Below are 8,966 nucleotides of genomic sequence, written 5' to 3' on the forward strand. Positions count from 1 at the left end.
TATGCAACGACGAATAACATCAAGGATCACTGGGACATGCAACACGAGACTGCAGGTAAAGACTTGTTTACTGGATATGTGAAGAAGCATAGTGGTTGCACAGTGATTTATCACTCCGAAAACCACAAGGCCTGTCAAAAGCTAGAGCGAAGGGGATGAATAAGCAGGCTGTGACTGCATTTTTCGATGTTTATCGGAATTTGTCTGTGCAGACTGGATTTTGTGGTAAGCCTTATCTCATCTTCGATGTTGACGAGACGGGTTTGTACCTTAACAATTCCCCACCTAAAATAGTGACAGCAAGTGGCACCAGGGAAGTAGTGGAGATAACAAACGTGGAGAAGGGGAAAAGTCACTATTATAGCTTGCTGTAGTGCTGGCGGCGATTTTATTTCTCACCTTACTATCTTCAAAGGCGCTCGATTTAGAGAGGTGTACATACAGGGTACGTTCCGAAAGTAATGCAATTGAATTTCCCGCGCCGCTCCTAAAGCTTTGCCGCGAAACCGGTTTCAGTGTTCTCCGAGCTGTGGAAGCGGCAGGACGTCTGTTATTGTAAACCTCTGCGCGCCGACCGTGTCACGGAAAAAATGGAATCGACGATCGAGCAACGTTACGCAATTAAGTTTTGTGCTAAACTGAACAAATCTTTTGAGAAGACTAACAAAATGATTCGTGAGGCTTACGGGGACTCTGCTCTGTCCTACTCACAAGTTTCGAGGTGGTTAAAGGCCTTTAAGAAAGGCAGGGAAGAGGTTCACGACGAACAACGCTCTGGGCGGCCGTCAACCAGCAAAACCGACAACAATGTGGCTCGTGTGCGACAACTCTTGGACTCTGACCGTCGATTGAGTATCAGGATGGTTGCCAATGAACTGAACTTGTCGTCTACTGTTGTTTTTCGCATTGTTACTGAAGATTTAGCGATGAGGAAAGTGTGCGCCAAGCTCGTGCCCAAGGTGTTGTCAGACGACGAAAAGACCAACCTAGCGGAAATTTCAAGTGAACTTTTGCAACGTGTTGAAATTGAACCTGATTATTTGGACAACGTCATCACTGGTGATGAAACCTGGGTTTTTGAATACGACCCAGAAACAAAACGCCAAAGCTCTGAGTGGCACACTGATCAGTCCCCCAAGCCCAAAAAGGCAAGAATGAGCAAATCAAAAGTGAAAACAATGCTCATTGTCTTTTTCGACAGCAAAGGAGTGGTCCATAAGGAGTTTGTTCCTCAAGGACAGACAGTTAACGCTGCCTACTACGTGGATGTGCTGGAAAGACTCCGCAAAAGGGTCGTCAGGACGAGAAAGTACATCTCCGCTACCTGGCAACTCCATCACGACAACGCGCCTTGCCACAACGCGCTACGAGTCCGCGAGTTCCTGGCCAAACACCAGGTGCCAACGCTGCCCCCCCCCCCCCCCCCCCCTATAGTCCTGACCTCGCCCCAGCTGACTTCTTTTTGTTTCCTAGGATTAAGTCAGCCCTGAAAGGAACCTGTTTTTCGTCCATAGACGAGATCCAATCCGCCGTGACGAAGACCTTGCGAGAGGTCCCAGAAGACGCCTTCCAGGGCGCGTACCGGTCATGGCAGAGTCGCTGGAAAAAATGTGTAGAGGCCCAAGGACAGTACTTTGAAGAATTTTAAGTGTTTGTGCAAATCTGTTCAATAAATTACTTTAAAAAAAATAATTGCATTACTTTCGGAACGCACCCTGTACGTCCCCTACCAGTGGGTTCAGAAGCCACCATGTCTGATTCTGGGTATGTGAACGAAGATGTTTTTCCAATACAGCTCGAATATTTTCAGGTGCATCTCACATCTGGAAAGTGTCTTCTAATTTTGATGGCCACAGCTTTCATTGTTCACTCCAGTGTGAATTGTAATATTAAAAAAGAAAGTTTCTTTTATTTTGTGTGGCGCTCTTTAATGGTGATCGAAAGGTAAAGTTTGACAAGAGGAAATTAACTCGAGTGCCGTTAATTAAAAGAAGCAGCCAAGTAAAAAAAATGATAAGTTTAAATTATCACGCGGTACAGATAAATTTACCACTAAGAGAGAGAAAGTTAATAATTCAAAATTTTGTCTAACGTGCTTAAATAACGTAGAGTGGACCGACCACACATATCGTTTGTTGGCGTTCACGCGTCGGGTTAACAGATCTCAGGGACGCACGAGTGGCTGCTACAAATTCGAGCACCAGTGATGTTCGGCAGCGGCCGGAAAACGATACGCGGGCAGTCTTGTAGTTCTCCTAGCCGAAACACACAAAAGTTGGCAGACAACGTTAATGTTGTTGAAATGAAACATTGGTAAACAATAACAATTATTCATATACTGACGATTCTTTTACGTAGATAAATACTTAAAACACCTTGAAAATATCTTTGAAGTACAACTACGTGTTACAAAATCATTCTAGAGAGCGATTATTATGAAAGAGCGGGTCTCAAGAGAGAGAGAGAGAGATATATCGAGAGAGAGAGAGAGAGAGAGAGAGAGAGAGAGAGAGAGAGAGAGAGAGAGAGCCAGACGCCGCTCTCGTTTATACACGGTGTCACAAAAAGGTACGGCCAAACTTGCAGGAAACATTCCTCACACACAAATAAAGAAAAGATGTTATGTGGAGATGTGTCCGGAAACGCTTAATTTCCATGTTAGAGCTCATTTTAGTTTCGTCAGTATGTACTGTACTTCCTCGATTCACCGCCACTTGGCCCAATTGAAGGAAGGTAGTGCTGACTTCGGTGCTTGTGTTGACGTGCGATTCATTGCTCTACAGTACTAGCATCAAGCGCATCAGTACGTAGCATCAACAGGTTAGTGTTCATCACGAACGTGGTTTTGCAGTCAGTACGATGTTTACAAATGCGGAGTTGGCAGATGCCCATTTGATGTATGGATTAGCACGGGGCAATACCCGTGGCGCGGTACGTTTGTATCGAGACAGATGTCCAGAACGAAGGTGTCCCGACAGGAAGACGTTCGAAGCAATTGATCGGCGTCTTAGGGAGCACGGAACATTCCAGCCTATAACTCGCGACTGGGGAAGACCTAGAACGACGAGGACACCTGCAATGGACGAGGCAATTCTTCGTGCAGTTGACGATAACTCTAATGTCAGCGTCAGAGAAGTTACTGCTGCACAAGGTAACGTTGACCACGTTACTGTATGGAGAGTGCTACGGGAGAACCAGTTGTTTCCGTACCATGTACAGCGTGTGCAGGCACTATCAGCAGCTGATTGGCCTCCACGGGTACACTTCTGCGAATGGTTCATCCAACAATGTGTCAATCCTCATTTCAGTGCAAATGTTCTCTTTACGGATGAGGCTTCATTCCAACGTGATAAAATTGTAAATTTTCACAATCAACATGTATGGGCTGACGAGAATCCGCACGCAATTGTGCAATCACGTAATCAACACAGATTTTCTGTAAACGTTTGGGCAGGCATTGTTGGCGATGTCTTGATTGGGCCCCATGTTTTTCCACCTACGCTCAATGGAGCACGTTATCATGATTTTATACGGGATACTCTACTTGTGCTGCTAGAACATGTGCCTTTACAAGTACAACACAACATGTGGTTCATGCACGATGGAGCTCCTGCACATTTCAGTCGAAGTGTTCGTACGCTTCTCGGCAACAGATTCGGTGACCGATGGATTGGTAGAGGCGCACCAATTCCATGGCCTCCACGCTCTCCTGACCTCAACCCTCTTGACTTTCATTTATGGGGGCATTTGAAAGCTCTTGTCTACGCAACCCCGGTACCAAATGTAGAGACTCTTGTGCTCGTATTGTGGACGGCTGTGATACAATACGCCATTCTTCAGGGCTGCATCAGCGCATCAGGGATTCCATGCGACGGAGGGTGGATGCATGCATCATCGCTAACGGAGGACATTTTGAACATTTCCTGTAACAAAGTGTTTGAAGTCACGCTGGTACGTTCTGTTGCTGTGTGTTTCCAGTCGATGATTAATGTGATTGGAAGAGAAATAATAAAATGAGCTCTAACATGGAAAGTAAGCGTTTCCGGACACATGTCCACATAACATATTTTCTTTCTTTGTGTGTGAGGAATGTTTCCTGAAAGTTTGGCCGTACCTTTTTGTAACACCCTGTATACAAGTAGACAACTGAAGGCAACATTACTGTCATTTTTCCTCCGTCTCTTCCTGTTCTGAAAGTCTCTTCCGTGGAAAAATGTTGGAGAGACTTCGCTGCACTGCTTTCGGGCGCAGCTGATCGCATACAATTTGATTGTTGAAACAGCCTGCGCTGTGTCTGATATTATTTGCCAGTTAAAAAATACGGTTGCTCTCTTTCTCTAATTTTAACATCTATATGCTCTCTCACATTTCAGTATTAACTACAATTTTACATTATAAGACAATTTAAAGACAATACACGGAGTTAATACAAAAATACAGCGTTTCTTGCGTAGGTTTACATAAATTGTTTTAGTTTCGGGGCTTCAATTTAGTTACACATAAAAAGAAATGTTTCAAGTGTCTGGTGTATCGTCGTCAGCATGACATAGAGATGCTCTGTTTTCCACCTCATAAAACACAAGCCCTTCAGCCTCTGGACATATCAGCATTCAAACCGCTGAAAGTTTTCTACCATCATGCTGCAACAAATTACATGCATTCGACACCAGTAGGGGCAGTCAACAAGTTTAACTTCAGAGAACTATTTTTCAGAACTTGGAATAAAGCTGCCACCGTTCGAAATCGTGTTAAAGGATATAAATGCACTGGATTGTTCCCTTTAAATCTGTTAGTTGTTTCCGAAGACAAATTTCTCCCCTAGTTCATTTCCCGTCAGACATTTCCATTGTTCCATCATGTCCCGTTCCGGAGATTCCTCCATGTTCCCATCTGCGACCTGAGTCCCCTTCGTGAGGACCCTCTTCCTCCGTTCATGAGAAGACTTCTCCTTTCAATGCAATCATTTCCAGCCTAGGAAAATGAATATCCCAAAGAACGTCAAAAAATGTACTAAAAGAACCAAGGCATTTGACCTCAATCACGAACTACGAAGCGACGAAGGCTTCTATAAAAATAGAGAAGGAAAGCAAAGGTAATGCAAGTAAGAAAGGTCGTTGTCAACTGAGTCGGATGATGACTTACAGCCTACTGCAGTTGAAGACCATCATGAGAACACTCCTAGTGGCCTTTGTAGTCTGAAATACTGTTCGTCAGAATATTTCAAGAAGGGAGACTGGATACAGTGTCATGAATGTGCTACATGGTTTCACCAAGTGTGTGTGAGTGCAAAAGGAGGAAAAATGTTTACTTGTGATCAATACTTGTGAGTTTGACACTGAAATATACTGGGCGGAATAGCCCTGTGACTGAGCGGAATTGCCCAATATTGTGACTTCTGTCTTCTTCAGATGTTTGTTTAATATTTTTTTCTTGTAAATGAAATTTCATCTTTTATATGCTGGAATGTGTTCACAATTAAATTCCATATTCTATCAGATTGACTGTTTTTTATTTAAACATTTCATGTCATATTACATATTGTTTGCAGTTGAAATGTGCAAAATAAACCCACGGTACCGTATCCGCTATTGTTCCTCTTTTATGTGGCTGCTCCCCTTCTCAATAACAAGAGCCTCTACATCGAAGTTCCTCTTAATATCTTCGACCTTTCCAGTTAAGTCGCTTACTTACTTACCGATTAACAAACTCATTTGATGCGTTAATCATTCTCAGAAGGGTCTGGTATTGTGTTTCTAGCTTCCTACGCATACCTCCAACTTTACGCACGATAGTCTGAATTTTCGCATCCATGTACAAGTCAATGTTCTGTCTATGTACACCCATTCTCTCGGGTTGAGAGCCATACATGCGAGCGAATTTGTCCATGGTGCAGCGTATATTGATGTATTCATCTCTCTTACTAGGCTACCAGGCTATATTTACAGAAACTCTTGTAAGTTTCTTCTATAACTACCATCATTTAGTTTTCTTGTTTTATTAGTAATGAGAAACACATACTGTGAAAGATTCCAGCAATCAGTACATTCCTTTATAAAATCAATGGACGACATGTCAGTTGCTACATGTGCTTGACAATTGTGTTTTAAATTCAGATTGTCTTGTTTGAAGTCTATAATGAAGTTTGCATTATCCCTAACCAGCTGTTCTGGGATTCTGGAATATTTTTGGCTTAGATAAAAGACATCAGCACCCATGTGACGAACGAAACAGAAATATTTTCGAATTTGGTCATGGTTTTCCACAGCAACATTGTCAAATATGAACACAGTGTTTGGTGCTACTTTATGTGGCGGGGGGGGGGGGGGGGCGATATCAGTGCTTTCACTGAATATCGTCTATATAACGCCTTTTACACAGCGCAATATCTACAGCAATAGCTGATTCTTGGGTTGAAATAGTGTTTTTGAAAATACACAAAAATATTCAAATTAGACTTCAACTACATGTGGTGGAATTCGTTTATGAGAACAAAATATTACTCTTGCCAAAACTGGATGGACCCACAATAATATTATCAGGAAAGATCATCCCATTCTTCTTCTTCAGGTCTTCTTTCACATCTTCATAGGACCAGTCACCTACAACAAAGTTATTGTGATGAAGATGTTTCACCCACACTGCCATGAAACCGACTATGTCAGGTATCAACAACTAGTGGGCATATGTAGAAAAACACACACACACACACACACACACACACACTTTTAAGGATGGTAATAACATGTGTACCCACTATAGCTCTGTTACTTAACCAACTGAGCTACAATGGCTACACAGATAATTCAACTATATATACCCATGGAAAGTAACTTCACACTTCATTCAGTTTGACCATGACTGTTGAGGAGTTGTTGGGGGCAACTGTCTGCTGTTGCATGATTATAGGTGCAGCACTGAAAATAATGATATTAATAAGTTAATACTTGGACTATAATGAAAGAGGTATGACATAAAACACAATATATATACATATCATTTATTTAAATATTGTACATCAGCTGCAGTATTTAAAAAAATCATCAGACTATCTTCTTTGCATGTGTACAATATTTTTCAAATAAAGCTTTTTGATATGCAATAGATTTCGCGCAGATCTATTTCGAACTGATGGGCACCTCACAATGCTCTGGTTTTTTACATGTACATTTATTAACCTGTTTCTCTTTCGACTCTGCATTGGTGCACAAATAAAGGTACTGTTCCAAATCATCAACATGTATATTACGCACATGTAGAAAGTTTACAACATCACAGTATGCTGATTCTATGCTTGGTAACTACTAACTCAGTCTCTCCAATGCAAGGTGTATTGCAGCTACAACATCGTATATGTTTGTAACTGAGGCGTGTGATAAATAAACACACATGTCACACGATTTCACACATAGTACAGAGCCATCATAGACTGTTGCGACAGATAGTGTCACACCAGGAAGATGAATGTCAGGTGGGATACGAGATGGTCATCTGCTGACTAATATAGTGCTCCACACAACGGATTTCATCCCAGCTGAAGTTAGAAATAGACACTTTACCACCCTTCAATGCGTTTTCAACTTATATCCTCACATGCAAACCCCAGTCATGATCTGCATCTACTCCCACATTTAGAAGTTTCATCCCACTAGGAGTTAAGCTGTAAATAGAACTAAAAAGCATGGGCACACTTGGTACCTTATTATCCACAACAACTGCACTCTGTCCCTGTGCTACCACAGGGATGTTCTGCTGAGACACACACAAACGATGAGTGGGACAGACAGTAACAGCTCCTTGTCCTGCTCAAGCAAGTGGCCTATCCATGGAACCTTTTTTATCCACAGCATCTGCACTCCATCCCGGTGCTACCACAGGGATGTTCTAGTGGGATGGGTTAAATGTTGGTGACCAGTACTAACCTCCATCTTGCTGTTTAGAACCATCAGCAGCATTCCAAGGATGGGAACAGCCCAGGCATCCTCATCACCCATATCAATGAATGAGACAGACAGTAACAGGTCCTTATACTGCTCCAGCATGTGGGGAATGTGAGCTATAGGATCTCATGAGATCATTACAGGTTCTGACATCCTGAAGGTTGATGCTGCTGTAGGTGCAAAAGTCAATGTAGGTCTCAACAAGATTGAGGCTGAGGTTGCTGCGGGCCTAGATGTGGTGGAAGTCAACATGTTGGTGGTCGCACTTGCAGGCCAGTCAAAAGATACTGGTGAACATGGAGGAGGAAGCATCACATACAGGCCTTGACACAAAACAATCAATAATAATGCTAACTACAGACAAAGATGTAATATAGATACTTACTTTTCTGCTTCTTCCTGTTCTGCAGGCCTATGCTTAATCTCAACTGCTGCTACAGACACTTCATTGTTCTTCTGCTGCTGCAGGTTGACTGAGTGAGACTGAAACTGCAGAGCTGCTGAGCCCACCTTCTATTGCCTCTGATGACATCACCAGATAGTGCGATCCTCTTCGGTGAAGCCCACCACGTTACCAGATTCAGTGTTCGTATTGTTTCTCACCCTTTTTTCTGGACTGCGCCATCTTGGATTACATCACAGGAGCAGAGGTGAGAGGGGAGTGGGGGGGGGGGGGGCAACAGTATTCTTTGGTGGAGGTGCTGTGAACGAGGACAGTTGGTCTCCGAACCTCAATGTGAACACACAAATTTTGATGTTCCCACCAATAAGTTTGAATTTCTTGCCATTTTGAATTTCCCACCAAAATTTCAATTTCCAGCCATTTCCAGGGTTGAAGTGGGGAGTGGTGGTGGGGAAAGGGACATGTGACAGCTGGAGTAAACACATGATGACACTAGGGGGTGAGGTCTTAATTAATCGATTGTCCTCTGAGCCTCATCATTCCACTACTCAAGTAAATGCTGATGTAATGAATCAAAAGGTTAGTTTTTGTGTTACAATAACTGGTGAGGAAGAATTAAAAGCAAA

This window comes from Schistocerca gregaria, chromosome X (genome assembly GCF_023897955.1).
Source record: "Schistocerca gregaria isolate iqSchGreg1 chromosome X, iqSchGreg1.2, whole genome shotgun sequence".
NCBI classification, from domain to species: Eukaryota; Metazoa; Arthropoda; class Insecta; order Orthoptera; family Acrididae; genus Schistocerca; species Schistocerca gregaria.